The 16,578-nt window shown below is 42.1% G+C and overlaps 1 pseudogene; it reads right to left on the bottom strand.

Annotated features, from left to right (window-relative positions):
- Window positions 1-13,585: 13,585 nt before the first annotated feature.
- LOC105739001 lies at window positions 13,586-15,703 on the bottom strand (annotated as a pseudogene).
- Window positions 15,704-16,578: the final 875 nt, after the last annotated feature.

Below are 16,578 nucleotides of genomic sequence, written 5' to 3'. Positions count from 1 at the left end.
GCTGTGCATGTTGTTCTGGTTCAGAGGCAGAAAAGGGGACAATGGGAAAGGCTGAAAGGACAGCAGAGGTAGAAACAGAAGATTCTGTTAACACCCATCCATGAGGGTTCAGGGGATAATGGTCTTTGTGACCACTACCCAGGGTGGCAATATCTAGCAATTGGTGCTTTCTTTTTAATATTGTTTTTGCTGTTGCAAGAAATAGACACTGGGTGCTTTTTGACTAAACTATTTCAAAAGGTGTAGAAATCTCGGAGCCTTGCTGGGCCTGGAGGGACTGCCCTTCCCAGGCTGGCCAATCCCTAGAGATGGTAAATGACTTCAGCAAGCACAGCTTTCCTATGCAAACCAACCAATCCAGAGCCCTCCCAACCACCTCCTCTGCTGGGCTCTCACCCTCTGGGCCATGGCCACCTGCCCTAATCACCCCAGGGCAGGCACCAGGCAACTCATGACACCTCTGTGTCCAGAGCCCACTAAAATTATTCAAAGTAGTCCATTCTAAGTCTACTTATACTGCCTTGCTGGTTCCTTCTCACAAAAACCACATTAAAGGCCCTTGCTACAGTTCCCCCCACACTTCTAACCAACTCTGGAGCTTCCCCATGTGGTCCCCCATGGCACAGCATGGCCCCCAGGGCAAGGCATGTGCCTCCTCTCCAGATCTGTGCATGACAGACTATCCGTTCAACAGCAGTCCCCTCCTTATCTGTTGGCCTTGCCTAAATGAATAAAACCTATGTTTTAAAGCAACTGTGTCCCCTGGGAGTAAGGAATGACAAGCATGTTATTATTTCTTTAGGGATTTCTCTTTAAAATGTTCTTTATGAAAAGACAGCAACTGTCTCTATGCTAGAAATACAGAAAATTGATCTTGTGTCATTTTTTAAATTAAAGTAATAGACATTCATAGTAACAAATCAAATACAATATTACAAAGGGTTTATAATACAAAAGAGCAGCCTCTCACCAGAACCACAATACAGAGATTTTTGAGTCTTTCTGTTAGTAATTATCCTGAGGCCTATCCCACAGTTCTAAATAAAATGCTTTATCTCTGTTGACCTATTTATCCACATCGCATCAAGCACAGAGAAGATTTGCTTCCCTGACAACCAAACCTTTCCTGCCTCTGTTCTTTGAAATGTTTGAGAATTAGATTATTTCTAGCATCTCTCTTGATAATATTGTAACTTCAAATAATACACTCATCCTTTTCTTTCTATTTACATTTACTTTTGATATAGTTTGGATATTGGTCCCCTCCAAATCTCATGTTGAGATGTTACCCCCAGTATTGGAGGTGGGCCTCTGGGAGGTGTTTGGGTCATGAGGTGGATCCCTCATGAATGGTTTGGTGCCCTCCTGTGGGCACTCTTCTAGTTCTCACTTGGTTAGTTACTATGAGACCTGATTGTTAAAACAGCTTAGCACCTCCTCCCCTCCCTTCTTTCCTTTCTCGCCATGTGACACACCTGCTCCACCTTCACTTTCTGCCATGATTGTAAGCTTCCTGAGGCCCTCATCAGAAGCAGGTGCTAGCACCACACTTCCTGTACAGCCTGTAGAACTATGAGCCAAATAAGCCTCATTTCTTCATAAATTACCCAGCCTTAGGTATTCCTTTATGGCAACACAAATGGACTAAGACAACTTTTGACAGACTCTCGACACTCCACTTTGTAAAAGAGGTTATTAGTTTCTTAGCATTGTCTTCTACTTTTCTTCTCCCTTGCCCCACTCTCCAATTCTTCTCAGCATCCCAACTTCTGTGGGCTGGCCTTTTACTAGTGCCAAACATTATGACTCAGCTCATACCCTGCTGCTGAAGTTCCAAGTCCAGCATCAGTGTGTGCTATTGCCAGGCCAGGAGATCTTGAGAAGGGAACTAAGGTCAATTTCACTAGTGACTTTCTCTGCTCTCTTGGGCAAGTCACCCAATTCCTTGAAACCATGGCTGCCTCATTCAACTTCCTTCATAGCTTTAAAATGAGTGGGAACAAAAGAGTGGCTGTAAGGTAATGCAACTTGTAAGTTCCACACTGTTATCCACATGGAAGGTGGAGGAACATTCTGACCTGTCCTCTGAGAAGCATGGTGACTCCTTGAGTGTGATCTCCTGGCATTGGATGGCACCATCACTGTGGGACCGATTGATGTCCTCCAGGCCCGGTGGTTGGGGAAGGAACATTTTATATGGATTCCTTTCGCATCAAATCCCATCACACAACTCTCATAAATGCTCATGCTTTTTGATGTGTGCATTTGAACCCAAGTTAATTATATTTTGTGATTTTTAAAGAGGCAAAGGAAGTGATTTCACCCATTTTCAACCTCCCTGGAGTAAACTGTTCTAATTTACTAATGATCAAATTTAATCCTTTCTTTTCCTTAATATTCTTGGTGGTTGCATTTCAGTCCCTTTACTGGCTTTACAGTAAAATCTTGACTACCCTAGAAATTTTTTTTATATATGCCTCGATTTATACTGATAAACCCTAGAAAAAATCATGCTGGGCCTGGATCTCTTCATATATAGAACCCTTTTCTAACTTTTTTTTCTTGTGGGAATTGCTATCTCTTTTTTTTTGTATTTATTTTTAGTTATTTTTTTAATTAAATTAATTTTTACATATATAATTTACCATCTTTACCATTTTAAGTGTACATTCAATGGTAATAAATGCATTTCTATTCTTTTTATTTTCTTTCATGTCTCCTTCTCTCTTCCTCTTCCTGCCTCTGGTAACCACTAAGGTACCCTACCTTCATGAGATTTACTTTTTAGCTCCCACATATGAGTGGGAACGTGATATTTGTCTTTCTGTGCTTGGTTTATATCACTTAAAAGGCCTCTAGTTCCATCCATGTTACCACAAATGACAGAATTTCATTTCTTTTTATGGCTAAATAATATTCCATTGAGTACATATACCATATTTTAAGAATTCATTCATCCTTGGGCACTTAGGTTTATTCCAAATCTTGGTGATTATGAATAGTGCTGCAATAAACACACAAGTGCAGATATCTCTTTGATAGATTCCCTTTCTTTTGAGTATATACCCAGCAGTGGAATTGCTGGATTATATGGTAGTTCTATTTTTAGTTTTTTTGAGGAATTTCCATACTGTTCTCCTTTTTGGCTGTACTAATTTACATTTCTACCAACAGTATATGAGGGTTCCCCTCTCTCCATATTCTCTCCAGCATCTATTATTGCTCACCTTTTTGACATGAGCCATTTTAACTGGGGTGAGATAATATCTGATTGTGGTTCTGACTTGAATTTCTCCAATCATTAGTGATGTTAGTATTTTTTATATATCTGTCGATGATTTGTGTGTTTTGAGAAATGTCTGATCCAATTTTTGATCAGATTATTTGTTTTTGTTTTTGTTTTGTTTTGTTTGACTTTCTCTACTCTCCTGAGAAGAGTTTGCTATTGAGTTGTTTGAGCTCCTTATATATTCTGGTTATTAATCCCTTGCCAAATGGATGGCTTGCAATTATATTCTCCTATTCCGTGGGCTGTCCCTTCACTTTTTTGATTGTTTCCTTTACTGTGTAGAAACTTTTCAGCTTGATGTAATCTCATTTGTTTATTTTTGCTTTTGTGCCTGTGCTTTGGAGGTCTTATACAAAAAATCTTTGCCCTAGATCAATGTTCTAGAGCATTTTCCCTGTCTTCTTTAAGAAGTTTCATAGTTTCTGGTCTTAGATTTAAGTCTTTAATCCATATTGATTTGATTTGATTTGATTTGATTGAGTTTCATTCTTCTGCATATAGTTATCCAGTTTTCTCAGCACCATTTATTGAAAAGACTGTTCTTCCTTCATTGTATAATCTTAGTGTCTTTGTCAAAGATGATTTTGTTGTAAATGTGTGGATTTATTTCTGGGTTCTATTGGTCTGTGTATCTATTTTTATGCCAGTGCCATGCTGTTTTGGTTACTAGAGCTTTGTACTAGATTTTGAAGTCAGCTAATGTGATGCCTCAGCCTTGTTCTTGCTTAGGATTGCTGTGTTAGTCTGTTCTCATGCTGCTGTAAAGAGCTTCCCTGAGACTGGGTAATCTACAAAGGAAAGAGGTTTAATTGATTCACTGATCCGCATGGGTGGGGAGGCCTCAGGAAACTTACAATCATGGCAAAAGGAGAAGCAGGCATGTCTTACATGGTGGCAGGCAAAAGAGAGAGAGAGGAGAGAGAGAAAGGGAGGAACTGTCAAACACTTACAAAACCATCAGATCCTATGAGAACTTGCTCACTACCATGAGAACAGCATGGGGGAAATGGCCCCCATGATCCAGTCACCTCCTACCAGGTCCCACCCTCCCACAAGTGGGGATTATGGGGATTACAATTCGAGATGAGATTTGGATGGGGACACAGAGCCAAACCATATCAATTGCTTTAGCTATTCAAGGTCTTTTGGGTTCTATACACATTTTAGGATTTTTTTTCTGTTTCTGTGAAGAATATCATTGATGTTTTGACAGGGATTACATTGAATCTGTAGATTGGTTTGGGTAGTATCATCATTTAAATAATGTTATTTCTTCCAATCCACGAGCATTAAGTATCTTTCTATCATGCGTGTGTGTCCTCTTCTATTTCCTTCATCACAGTTTTATGGTTTTCCTTGTAGAGATTTCTCACTTCCTTGGTTAGATTGATTCCTAGGTATTTTATATTTTTTATAGCTATTGTAAACAGGATTCCTTTCTTGATTTCTTTTTCAGATTGTTCACTATTGGCATATATAAATGCTACCAAGTTTGTATTAATATATTGATTTTGTATCCTGCAACATTGTTGAATTCGTTTATCAGTTTTAACAGTTTTTTGGTGGAATGTTTAGGTGTTTCTAAGTACAAGATTATGCCATCTGTGAACAAGACTAATTTGACTCCATCTTTTCCAATTTGGATGCCTTTTATTTCTTTCTCTTCCCTAATTGCTGTGACCAAGACCTCCAGTATTATGTTGAATAATAGTGGTGAAAATAGCCATCCTTGTCTTATTTCAGTTCTTACAGGAATGGCCTTCAAATTTGCCCCCTTCAGTATTATGTTAGCTGTGGCTTTGTCATATATGGCCTTTATTAGTTTGAGGTATGTTCCTTGATTACCCATTTTTATAAGAGTTTTTATCATAAAGGGACATTGAATTTTATCAAATGCTTTTTCAGCATCTGTTGAAATAATCATATGGTTTTTGTTCTTGATTCTGTGAGTCTGACGTATTATGTTTGTTTGTTTGCATATGTTGCATGTGTATGTTTATTTGCATTGCCCCATCTTTGCATCACTGGGATGAGTCCCATTTGGTCATGATGAATGATCTTTTTAATGTGTTGTTGAATTTGGTTTGCTAGTATTTTGTTGAGGATTTTTGCATCTATATTCATTAGTAATATAGGCCTGAAGTTTTTTGTTGTTGTTGTTGTGTCCTTGTCTAGTGTTGGTATCAGAGTAATGCTGGCCTCTTAGAATGAGCTTGGAAGTACTCCCTCCTCACCATTTTTTTTGAAGAGTTTGATAAAGATTAGTATTTATTCTTTAATGTCTGGTAGAATTCAGCAGTGATTCGATCAGTTCCTGGGGCTTTTCTTTGATGGGATATCTCTCTTTTTGGCTCTAATCTTCCTAACAGGGGAAAGTTTAACCTAGGAACATGATGCTTTTTATTGCTACTTTGTTCAAAGCCTAACAGTTTAATATCAGCAGTAGTAATGATGACAACAGCAGCCAACCTAACTGAGCACCCTCACATGTGACAAGACACCATGCTAAGGGATTTACATCTCTTAGCTCCTTGAACCCTGACAACTGCCTTGTTTTCTCATTTCACACATGATGAAACGAGACTCAAGAGAGTCAACAACTTGAGGTTAACAACTTGCCTAAGGTCACATCATAATTCTGGTAGGATGCGTCTTCCTATCTTCTCTAAGAGGGCCATTTTAAGGCCCACCTGGGCAGAGCCCCTTGACTGGCATAACTTACTTAATAATACTTGATTTCAGATAACTTATTAAAATCATTTCACCAAGTAGAGCAAATAACTGTGGTCAATGGTGATGGCAGTGGAAACCTTTCCAGCAACCATGAGCTACTCTTTGCAAATGATCACTCTGGTGGATAATCCCATTAGTTCTCTTCTACCACCTCCTCAGAAATACTCTCACCTCCCAGCAAAGAGGTGCCTGGGCTGTGGCTTTTCTAGAAATGAAGAGATGGGGATGGGGGCAGGGAAAATAACACTGATTATCTAAAATATCTCTATTTCTTAATTTTTAATTTATTTGGTGACAGTAACACAGAAAGCTGGAATAATGCCAAGCAGCCATGTGTCATACAATGAATAACTTGTCCTGCTGGGTGCTGTATTAAAAGGACTTTTTGAATGACTACGTTGTGGACACATTGAGTGCTCTAATCCAGAAGAGTCCATGGTGCCTTCAGACAAGAGCCCTGGGCACCTCTGCAGCAATATGTCCCCCACTTCTCACTGTCCCCAAAGGTTTTCCTGAAATCCTGCCCTAGATATCAAGGAGGCCATTGTCATGGCCTCCTTCAGCACAGACCTTATTATTTCCTTATTAGAGCTGTTAAAAAATCTTGGGATGGTTCTTTTCTCAAGAATCATCCTTTGACACTTGCTAGTCTGTCCTAGAGCCTAATAACATTCCCAGCTTTCTGCTCCTCTCTCTCCTTTTGCTGTCTAGGCCTTGCATCCCCTGTAATGGCTTCTGGCTCCCAGCCCTGCCTGGTGGGCTGAGCTGGCACCATCATCCCCTGGAGTCGGCTCAGGGCCAACAAATTTCTGACACAAGGAGATTAATTAGGTCCAGGGAAGCGAGAAGCAGGTGCTGTGAGTGATGTGGCGATCGGCTGTGCTTTCTCTATGATAGAATGCAAATGATCCCACACACTCAAATTCCCAGCATCATCATGACCATCATGACTGATCAGACCATGGCCACAGGGATTTTAACTCCCGTGATGACGGGCAGTGAGGTCAGCTACATCTCAAATCAAGAAAGACAGACAAGTCGGTAAACCAGCTTCTGTGAATCAGAACCATTGACCACATGTAATTCCAGGGAGCAGAGCCAAGGCTGTAGCCTGAGGGCATGTCTGTCACTAAGGCTGGTGAGATGCTGAGTCATTTAGTTTCCAGCAATTAGGCATCTTCTGCTCAAGCAAAAAGTAGCCAGATGACTATCTGGTGAGGTAAGCTGTAGTAATAACATGAACAATCATAATTGATTTGCATTGTGATGCCTACATCTAAAGTACCTCGATTTATTTCTTTATGTTGTTATGCATGTATTCATTCATTCAGTGGACATCTTTTTGAGCTCAAAAGATGAGGAAACTACTGTGCTGGGCGTTAATGGCCCTTGCCATCAAGAAACTCAGGGTCTCTTGGGGAATGATACAAACACAAGATTCACAGCATCCAGTTAAAATGCCATGCTTTCTGTTATACCAAGCACCATGGAAACACCGTGGGAAGGCTGGAGAACTCTGCTTCTGGACGTATTCAGGCCCATCCTCGTCTCCACCTCACTTACTCTCTTCACTTCTGGCAGGGCTGAATGCCCTCATTTTACCCAACACCAGGAATCCCCAAGGAACCCCAGAAAGCTGCAAGACCTTGGCCTCCTTTCTTGTAGCTAGGGGTCAGGTCAGGCACATGCAGATCAGCTGCCGGGGAGGCAGTGGGGTGCAGGGAGGCAGATTGGGCTGCAAATAGCCTCTCAACATCCTAGCCTCTCTGCAGGAGACATGCTGCCCGTGGCCACTCCAGAGTTGGTGGACCTCATTCATGTCTCCGGGAGAGATAAACGACTTTAACAAAACCCAGCAATATTAGCAAAGCCTGTGGCCAGAACATTTCAGTGAGTAATTTTAATGCCCAGGTGTGTAGCATGGCACAGAAAAACATCTTTGAGGATGGATTAACAACACATTTTGCCATCCCCTGAAAGATTTTACCCTGAATGCATACATCTCTAAGAGATGGTGTGGGCTCCCTATCATTAGATTTTTATGAAGAATGCTTTAGGAAGTCTCTCCCAGGTGCCAGGGCTCCTCTGGGAAAAGGTTCAAAGGGTGGTGGGCCAGTCCTCTGGGCACCTGCATTCCTGGTGCAGACCACCAGAATTGCGCCAGTAGTAGCTAAATGTGTTAGCAAGGCCTGGTGGACGCCATGGTGCAGGCCCAGGCAGCCAGCCTGTGCTCTTCTTTCTGGGACAGTGCTGTCCTGGACTGTCCTTTATGACCACCCCCGGCCTTGATTCTGCAGTGGGGCATGGTTGTGTGCTGGTGGCAGCAAGGACACGCCTTGACCCTCTGCTCCCTCTCTTGTTCTCCTTTTGTTTTAACATTTTCCTCAGATTATAGAAATACCACATGCCAACTATTATGAGCTGAATTGGGCCTCCCCACCCCCAAATCCATGTATTAAAGCCCTAACCCCTAGCACACCTCAGAATGTGACTGTATTTGGAGATGGGGTCTTTAAAGAAGTAAATAAGTTAAATGAGGTCATTAGGGTGGGCTCTCATCCAATTTGACTGGTGTCCTTCTAAGAAGATGGGGACACAGACACACACAGTGGGAAGACCACGCGAAGACACAGGGTATCTGCAAGCCAAGAAGAGAGAGAGGCCTCAGGACTCTGCCAGCACCTTGAGCTCAGACTTCCAGCCTCCACAACTGTGAGAGAATAAATTTTCATTGTTTCAGCCCCCAGTCTGTGGTATTTTGTTATGGTAGCCCTAGCAAACTAATACACCTTCCACAGAAAATTGAGGAGATATAGACAAGTTTAGATGGTGAAAATAATGACTTTTTTCTAAATCTCTCCACCCAGAGAAAATTTCAGTTACTATTTCAATCATTTTTCTTACAGTTTAAAATCCATATTATATAGAGAGACATTGAGAGTGGTGGTAGTTAGAGATTACATTCTGTATCCAACTTGCCTTCTGAATTGACATTGCATGAATGAGTACTGCCTTATGTCAATAGGGTCAGGCCATAATTTAATCATTGGTAATATTTGGGGTCATGCTTTATTCTAGACGGACAGACCCACACACACTACTTTTTAATTATATTATCCATACTGTTCTTTATCCAGATTTCCTTATTTAGTAATCAATATGGATAAATTTCTATGTTCATAAACATGGATTTGTGTCATATATAAATTTTTGGATAATATTTTATAGAACAGGGTTATGAGTTTTCTTTAATCCTATGTTGATGGTCATTTAAAATTTTTCCTTTCCTTTTTTTTTTTGTTAAAAATGAAAGCACTGTGAGGACTGCCTGATCGCATAGCTATGCACCCTGGAATTCTTTCTTTAGAACCGGTTCTGAGGCTCAGTTCCTACGGTGGAGTTGAGGGAGTGTGTGCTTCCAGTTCCTGCCTGTTGTCCTGGAGGTGGGCCGCGACTCTATCCCCAACAGCGGTTTATGGGCAAGGGTGTCCATAATCTTTTTGCACATTTAACATTATTCTTAATCTAGGCGGTGCTTTTGCAAATTTATTGGTCATTTGCATTTCATTTTATTTGAATTGCCTGTTTGTATTCTTTCTCTGCTTCTAAAAGTTGGTGTGTTTGCCTTTTCCTAACAGTTTTATAAGATCTTTTTAGGTAATAGCAATTTTAATTCTTTTATATGTATTTGGCAATTTCCTTCCTGCTCGCCATTCCCCCCAGTTTTCCTTATCTCTTAATTTTGTACATGGCAGGTTTTTGTTTAATTTCAGAGCACATTTTAAGTTTTTATGTATTAACATCTATTAGTCTTTTCCTTATATTACTTCAGATTTTGGTTGCCTGCTTAGAAAGCACTTTCACACCCAGATATTCATACAATTTTTACTAAATGTTTTCTTTTACTGCCCTTATGATTTCTTTTTTTAAAAATATTAAAATATTTAGCCCATCTGGAATTCATTTTGGTGTGAGGTATGAGGTAGGACTGTAACACTATTTTCCCCTAAGGTGGTTAGTAGGTTGTCACAACGCATTCTCCACTAATCTGTCCTTTTCCTGGAGATTTAAAGAGACACCTTTACATGTGTATGTGCTCTTGCGTGCCCCACACAGCAGAAGGCATCCTGGCATTGTGAGAGTGCAAAACCTGCCAGGGAAGCCCCTCGGTGCCTCTCTGCTGTTATCAGCATTTGTATTGCTAGTTCAGTCATTTTTCCAAATGATTTTTAGAATGCATGCTGTTGGGATGTTAACTGACACTTTGCTATATTTATGGATTACTTTGCAGAGAATTAGAATATGAATTACTTTGCAGGGAATTAGAAATAAAATACAGCAAACATTTTATTTTTTCCTTTCCAGTATTTATATAATTAACATATCTCTCTTTCCTCCTTGGAGTTCCTAGAATGTGGCTGCACGGCAATGCTGAGACATCACGCTGAGTGAAAGTGGACATCCTCATTTCATTCCTACCCTTACCGTAGATCTCTCCTGTGCTTCAGCACTCAGTATAATGCTAGCTGAGCTCTTCTGACAAATACCCTCCAAAATGTGAGGAAAACACAGGCGCAGTTGTTGAATTGTATGATCTGCCACTGAAGTAATTAGTGTGATAATTACTTGGATTTTCTCCTTTAACAAATTATTGTTATAAATTATATTAGTATATGTCATGCTAATAAATTATTTCCATATTCCTAGGAATAAAGCTGGGTAGTTCGTGGTATATTATTCTTTGAATTTATTCCTGGATTTAATGTAAAAATATTTTTAGAAGTGTTATATCTATACTCATAAGTGCAATTGTTCTAAAGATGCTTTTCATTGTTATCTTTGTTGAGTTTGGGCTTAAATGTGATGCTAGTCTTACATAATCAGTTTCAAACAATTTCTAAACTTTCTATGCTTTGGGAACTTTAAAGTAGCATCATACTGAACTATATTCCCTCAAAGTCTGATAAAAATCACCTATGACCTGGGTTACTTATAAGGGATCTGAAGGAAGGTGGGAAGGAAGTAATTCGCATTTGAAAAAAGCTTTCCCTCCTTGGGATTGGAGTCCTTTGATCAAAAAAAGTAGTTTTACAGTTCTATATGGTTAAAATTCATAATCCTTTTGTCATTATTTACTACTTGTACTGAGAGATAAAGGCTTGTAGAATTTCTACCTTATTTAGAATAGACTTTGTTAGGCCTAATTCATTATCAATATTTATAAATACTGAGTTTAATATATTACTTTGTCTCTTTGTGGCTTACAATGTTTTCTATGTAGATAGTATGCCAAGTTTGTTAATTATATTATTCATGCCTTGTATGTCCTTTTTTATCTCGTTAATCCACAAAATTCTGTACAATGTGTTAGAACTTTTCAGTACCAAACAATTTTATCAAATTTTTATGTTTTATATTTTCACATTGTTTCCTCTGAGACTAGTATTTGAAATGCAAATGTTCATGACTTCAATGTCTTCATTGTGGATTGTATATTTTATTAATAATATCATTTTTGCCTCATTGACTATTTTTAGGCTTTCTTTCTCTATTTGATATAAATTTTCTCTCCCTTGCTTTGTCTATATCTGAATTTATCTGCTAGATCCTTGCCTAACTCCTAAGTGTCAAAGTATCAACCTCTCTGCTTCATTTTACTTTAGATGGATCAGGTTTTGCTGTTTGAAGCACTCTAGGTACTTAGCCTTTGGATAGGGAAGTTTAGTCCACTTATTTTTGTATGTATTCTGATAACCAATACATTCAGTAATAGTCTTATTTTATCTTTTACGTTTATCACATTTCCAGTATTTCTGATTTTATCTTCCTTTCTTTCAGTGCATTGATCAGTAATATTTTCCTCTTTTGTTTGCTCAGCATTTGGCAAGTTATTTATTCAATTTCTACTGAATATATTTGGATATATTTCCAAATATATTGGATATTGGATGTTGGATATATTTGGAAATATTTGGATATTGGATAAAGGATATATTTTCCAGTGATTACTTTTCAGTTTTACAAACCCAAATACAACACACAAAAAATCTTAAACTTATATTTTGCTATAATTATAAAAACTGAAATAGTTCCCATGAAACACAGTTTTGGAAGAGAAAGATCTTGTACTTCCCTCCCTCCTCCTACCTTCTAATATCAGCTGGGGATACCCCAGAGCTGGAGAGGTGGCCAGGGAGAAGTTTGGATTCACCCTTTTCTGGAGGAAATGAGTTCAGTGTGGCTTTGTCTATGTCACAGAGATCCTATTCAAGGAAAGAAAATGATGAGTGAAGCACATGACAATAGAAACGACTATTATGTGGGAGGAGAGGAGGTGAACACGTTGGAATACTGTGTTTCTTTTACAACTGTTTTGTTCTTCTTTTAATTGACCCAGGTTTGAGCTGTGCTGTTTATGACAGCTTTTGTTTTCATAAGTATGTGGAATGAGCATGTGAAAACGTGTTTGTGGTGTTGACGGTAGGAGCTGGGTGTAGGAATGTGTACTTTGTGGTATGTATGTGGCTTGTGTCTATGTATGTGGTGTGTGTATGCAGTGTGTGTGGATGTATGGTATGTTTGTGGTATATGTGTCTATGTGCACAGTTTGTGTATTTGTGTGATTTGGATGCTGTTTTCTGTGGTATCTGGAAGTATAATGTGGAATTCGTGTAGGCAGTGTGTGTGCCTGTGATATGTGCATGGTGTGCCCAGTGTGGTATGAATGGCATGCATGTGTCTAGGTGGTATGTCATGCACTTGTGTATAGCATACATGGCATCGTGTGCATGTGTGTTGTGGTGTGTGTGTGTGGCAAGCATGTATGTATTGTGTGGTATGCGTGGGATATTTGTGTGGATGTTGTAATATGTCTGGTGTGTGTGTGATGTGTGTAGTGTGGTGTGTGTGGATGGTGTAACATGCAGTAGCATACATGGTGTGGCATGATGTGTGGCATGTGTAGGTGCATTTGTGGATGATGTGGTTTGTTTAGCATGTGTGACTATGGTGCGGTGTGGTGTGTCTTGTGTATATCATGTGTGATGTGGGTAGGATGGTATGTATGTATGCATGTGTGGCATGTGTGTATGCATGTGTGCTGGGTGCATATGAATGTGTGGTGCGTGTGTATGCATGTGGGGCCTGTGCATATGTATGTGTGGCATGTGTGTGTAATGTGTGTGTATGTATGTGTGGCATGTGCGTTCTGGTCAGGAGTCTGGCTCTGGAAGGCAACAGAAGGACAATAAGATGCATTTTCACTCCAGGCTGGCAGGTCCTGGTGGGGACTGGGCTGAGAGGACTGAAATGACACAGCCTTGCCTTGCTCCCAGGCCCCACAGAGGCATCCTTTCAGAAATGGCAAGCGCCGCCCCTCAGGATGGGAAGTGTGCTGAGGCGGAGGTATTATGATGCATTGCCCAGGAACTGATTACAGCCTTTCTGAAAATATCAGAACAAACCAAAGTACTCTTTTCCTCTCACTCAACAACAATCAACACAGAAGACTTCTGTGACCAAATGTGTGGGTTTTCTCCCCACCACAAGCAAGCAGGCAGTTCTACATCGGACAATTCCAACATCGACACCTTCTACCTGGAGGTGGCCTCACACCCCACAAGCCCAAGCCTCATGTCCCAAGCCTGCCCTCCACTTCCAATGCCAATGGCGAGGTGGTCTCACTTGTGCTTCTGACCCACTGGCGTTCCCACGAATCAATGTTCCCAGGATGCCTCCTTAGACTTGATTAATTTGCTAGAGCAGCTCACAGAGCTCAGGGAAAGGCCTACTTATATTTACTATAAAGGATGTTACAGAGGAGAGAGACACAGAGATGCCTGGGGCAAGACATATGAGGAGGGCGAGAAGCTTCCATGCCCTCCTGGGGCTGTCGAACTAAAACGAAGAAGCTGAAAGTTTTGCTACAAATGCCATTGTTTATCCATTTTTGACCACCTGATCTGTTCCATTAGCTTCAAAAGATGCCTTTTCATCTGTTTCGTTTTGCCTTTGATGGCCTTCCGCCTGCCACAAGCAATCCTCTAGAATATGGGCCTGTGCTTGGCTTTTCTACACAAACATGAGCAGCCTTCAATTACTGGGGGACATTCATCTCCTCCTTCCAACTAGAGAGTGAGGAGTGTCCGGGAGAGAGTGGGACCTTGAGCTCCTCTGGGCCTTGCTTGGGACTTGGTCCAGGAGGTTATGGGAAGAAACTGGTTTAAAAGCTGACCTCATGGGTTCGCTATTCTTATGTAACACTTAGAAAGAGCAGAGACCCACGTGGTTCAGTCCCAGAGCAATGTTGCGGTCAAGAGAACACAGTCCAGCTAACAACAGTTATTTCAAAATAATTCAAGCTCTTTGTTTATATTTCTGAAAGAAAGAAAAAAGAAGGGTGGCCGAGCTGGAAACAGCTTTAAGTCCCCTTTCAGGGGGCCCTCAGGTGGGCACCTGCTTGGAAACCTCTCCACTCCTCCAAACACGCTTTTCCTCTCTGAGTGTTCATTTGTTGATCCAGATTCTGAATAAATGAAGTCGCACAGAATCCACCTGGCAAAAATGGAAACTGCCTGGAGGCCAGGGCTGAGGGGAGGCCCCGAGCAGAGCGGGTGCGCGACCCCGCAGCGAGCGGGGAGGGCAGGGTGGGGACGTTCGCCATCTTGAGCGCCTCTGCTCCCTGCAGCCCTGAGACTCCAGGCTCCCCTGTTCCTCCCTCCGAGAGACCCTGCCCGTCCTCCCCGCGGGGCTCCCTCGCAGCTCGGGGGAAGGAGCGGGTTGCGTCCTCGGGACCTTTCTCAGCAGCCACAGCAGCGCATCCCAGCATCTCCTCCAGGAGCCCCGCCACCTCCTGCCACCCGGACTTTCCCCACAGCGCAGCGTCCCCTTGTCCTCTCAGGGCTGGAACAGTGTTACCCGCATACAGTGCAAAAGGGAAGTCCCTGTTGCCTTCCCATGCAAACTGTAGGGCGCTTACAGCTGCTGGGAGAGGAAAGGAAAGAAGAAGAAATACAGTAAGTGTGATATGGGTACAAAGAAACCAACACGGAGCTTCCGTGGGCCTAGAAAGGAGCCCCAGAAAGGAGTACCCTGGGCCTGCGTCATAGCCTACCTTCAGCAGGCTCCAACCTTCCCCAGGCCCCCCTCCCCACCCACCTCCCACCCGCGGCCCTCGCGAGGCCCCCCTCCCCACCTCCCCACCTCCCCACCTCCATTCCTCGCCTCCCCACCTCTATTCCTCGCCTCCCCAACCCCGCTCCCCGTCTCCCCGCCTCCCTATCCCGCCTCCCACCAGCGGCCCTCCCGACGCCCCCCTCTCCTCTCCACTCCCAAGGCCCTCCCGAGGCCCCCAGGCTCGCGCTCCTCCGAGTTGCCTGCGGCCAAGTCCTGGCGCGGCCTGGGACTGCCTGTCGGGGGGACGGGGTGGGGGGGGGGGTCGTTCCCAACGAAGGGAAAGGAGGCCTTTCGTGAGCATCTAAGGAGTACATCCTCATTTTGTCTTCTCACTCTGTCCACCCAGAGCCTGTGACCCGGATCCAGCCCGCGGCGCACAGACCCCGGCTCTGGGCACCTCTTGTGAGCGCCTTCTGCGCCAGAGCTCCGTACAGCACCAGCCCGCGCTCTCCCCCAGCTTCTGTTCATTTGCTGCAGTCCTGACGGGTCAGTTGCCTGAGCATCCATGCTGTCAGGTGGCAAACCCAGGCACGCAGAGATGTACATCCTTTACCAAGGGTGACACCATGTGGAGCTGAATCCAAGTCCGGGAGTCTGGTGACCATGTCTGGCCTCTGACCGCGCAGCCGTCTCACAGTGAAACAATTGGGGACTGGCCTTGTCCTGAGTGGCCTTAGGAAGCTGCAGTGGCCTGCAGTCTCCTGGCCAGTCTGTAGAATGTGGCAAAGATGAGGCACCTTGTAGCCTTTCATGTTCTTATTTTTCTTTCCTTTTCTCTTTTTTTTAAGGATTTGAATTAGTATATGTAAAGTGCTTAATGCAGGAGCTGGCAGAGAAAGTGGATACTCAGTAAATAACAGCAATTGTTAATTGTAAAAAGCATGTCATTTATCTGGTAAAATCCCCCATTCTAAGCACCCTGTTAAGTAGTTGGTAATTCCTCACTTGAAAGAAATTAAAAAGAATTTTTGTCAGTTTTTTAAAATATTGTTTTATTGTGATAAAATATTCATAACATAAACTTCACTCTTTTAATACTTTTTAAGTGCACAATGCAGATTAATAAGAGAAATGCATACAAATTTATTAACTTGTACACGGGGAAACATAAGGTGATTACCCAATATCCCATGAGGTCCAGATACTTGTAGAGCCTTTTTTCAGAGAGGAGGGTGGAAGGCGGAATGTAGGTGATTCTGTTGAGGGGCAATAAATTATTATTAAGGAGAATGAATGGGTCAAGAAACAGTAATTCGTAAATGGTTCTCTTTGAAAATTTAATAAGCTGGAGAAATGGATTATTTTTTTGAAAGCGTCTGTTCAGGTGTGGTCACATGTTGGTTTTCTTTTCTGCAATAGATAATGAGATAACAGGGAGGAGA

This window comes from Nomascus leucogenys, chromosome 18 (assembly GCF_006542625.1).
Source record: "Nomascus leucogenys isolate Asia chromosome 18, Asia_NLE_v1, whole genome shotgun sequence".
NCBI lineage: Eukaryota > Metazoa > Chordata > Mammalia > Primates > Hylobatidae > Nomascus > Nomascus leucogenys.
Note: the sequence above shows the minus strand (reverse complement) of the source record. Positions and strands in the feature narration are given on the sequence as shown.